Below are 2,541 nucleotides of genomic sequence, written 5' to 3'. Positions count from 1 at the left end.
TTTCTCCATCTATTTCAGCTCAATTTGTCCCAGTACAGACATAGTGTACCATATTTTTTGGAATATAAGGTGCAGCAGATTATCAGGCGCGTTAAGCGAAACAAACAGACGACACTTGAGAGTGATCCTTTAATCCAGGCGTCCACGATCCATCGGCAGATCGTGGTGTAATTTGCCCGGTGTTTCCTCCCTGTCTTGGTGAATGTGTATTATGAATGTGAATCCTGCCCAGTCCTGGTCTCAGTCCTGGTCTCAGTCCTGGTCTCAGTCCTGGTTTAGTTCTGGTTTAGTCCTGGTTTAGTCCTGTTTTAGTCTTGTTTTAGTCCTGGTTTAGACCTGTTTAGTCCTGTTTTAGTCTTGTTTTAGTCCTGGTTTAGTCCTGTTTTAGTCCTGTTTTAGTCTGTTTTAGTCCTGTTTAGTCTGTTTTAGTCTTTAGTCTGGTTTAGACCTGTTTAGTCCTGTTTTAGTCTTGTTTAGTCCTTTTTAGTCTGTTTTAGTCCTGGTTTAGTCTGTTTTAGTCTTGTTTTAGTCCTGGTTTAGACCTGTTTAGTCCTGTTTAGTTTGTTTTAGTCCTGGTTTAGTCCTGGTTTAGTAATGTTTAGTCCTGTTTTAGTCCTGTTTTAGTCCCGGTTTAGACCTGGTTCAGTTCGTAGTCCGATATAAAAGTTTAAGTCACAGGAAACAGTTATCCATTTTTTTCAAAATCTCTAAATGAAAACAGTTTTTACGTTTTCTTATTTTTGTTTTTATTTTGAAAAAGGAATGAATGATTGACACACAGATTCTAGTCGACTCTGGTGTCTGAAAAGATCTTATAAACTCAGAATACATGAGGTAAATGAGGAACAGTTGTGGAAAATAATGTCGTTTTTTTGTTTTGCTTTACATCCAACTCAAATTGAGTAGCTTTATTTTATTTATTTTGTATGAAGTGAAAATAGATGAAATCGTGACGGTAATGACATAATATGTTTGTTTATTTAATCATTACATTGCATTTCTTCAGGTTTTGGGTAAATTAATTTTTGTCATTTCAAAAGCAAAATAAGTGGATTTGTCATTTTTAATGATTAAAAAGCGTGACCGTAATGAACTAAAACGCTCTTTGTTTCATTAAATAAAAAGAAAATCTCCATTAAAAATCAAATTAAAGAACACAAGGCTAAACAATACTTTTATAGTTAGTATCAAATGTTTGTATGTCTGATGCAAAAACAACTCAAGTGGATGCATTTTTAGAGATTCTGTTTTGGAATTTGTTACTTTAATCACAAGGAAACGCAAGTACTAACACAGTAGACGGTAACGAGTAACTATAAACGGTAAATGTTGAGTGGAAACATTTTTCTATCATAACTTTTTTGAAGGATCTTGAAGGAACTTTATATGACGATAAACGGTTTAAAGGTCCCGTGTTACAGTAGAGCCGGTTAATGTGAACATTTAAGACCAAAATGACGAGGCTCAAGCAGCAGTTACAGAGAAAAGAGTCATAATCACACTCTGTTCCAACTTGTGATGTCATGTGGTAATACAGGAAATGCTCCACTGTGTTTTTAAACTCCAAACGCCTTCACGAGAATCATTTGGATGATTTCAGCATTGGAATGGAATAGGCTCTGTTCACATTTACGTCAGAAAACCGGAAGACGTTTGGAAAAACGCGGATGCAAAGGTGTAGGTTTGCACAGGGACGGTGGGGACATGTCACAACTAATATTTGAGGAAGACAAAATAATTTATAGAGTGCTTTTCATGCAAAAATGCATCCTTTCTCCTGGGTTCTGATTCTCTGTTGTCCTGTTTTTTAGTTCTCTTGGTTTTGTTGAAGGCCCACTTTGGATCTCCGCAAACAGAGAGGGCTTTCTACACATGTTGTTCTTCTTTCTCCTTTCCCTCTGTGCTTGTAGGCACCACTTGAGCCCTGTGTTGTAGTGTCCAAATAACTCCAAGTTTGTGTTGCAGTGGGTGGTGAGAATCAAAAAACAGGTACTGGTCCGTGTGTGTGGGCTTCCTGAAGACCTCAACCTGGAGTCGCCCTTCGTAACGACAGGAGAAGAAGGGGGTAACTATTCCCTACATGGCTGGTGTTTCTGAGGATTTTCAGACAACGTGAGATCCCGGTCTATTTCAAACTTACAAACACTCTAAGACAGAAACTGGTCCAACCCAATGGACCAAAGACCAAGCCACAAACAAAGCAATGTGGTCTACTCCATTCAGTGCAGTGAAGACTGCAGTGAACGCTACATTGGAGAAACTAAACAGACACTTCACAAGAGGATGAACCAACACAGACGAGAGAGCAGCAGTGGACCTCAGTCTGCTGTAAAACTCCACTTAAAAGCCACGGGCCACTCATTTGAGGACAGTGAGGTACAGATTTTAGCCAGAGAAAAGAATTGGTTTGAGAGGGGAGTTAAAGAAGCCATTTTTGTTAAGAAAGAGAATCCTCCTCTAAACAGAAATGGAGAACTCAGACACCATCTATCTCAGGGGTGGGCAAACTTTTTGGCTCGGGGGCCACATAGGGCTCTAAAA

This window comes from Boleophthalmus pectinirostris, unplaced genomic scaffold (genome assembly GCF_026225935.1).
Source record: "Boleophthalmus pectinirostris isolate CB_2022bp ecotype Guang Dong unplaced genomic scaffold, ASM2622593v1 HiC_scaffold_12, whole genome shotgun sequence".
Classification (NCBI taxonomy): Eukaryota; Metazoa; Chordata; class Actinopteri; order Gobiiformes; family Gobiidae; genus Boleophthalmus; species Boleophthalmus pectinirostris.
The sequence above is the reverse complement of the archived record's forward strand: the minus strand, read 5'-3'. Positions refer to the sequence as shown.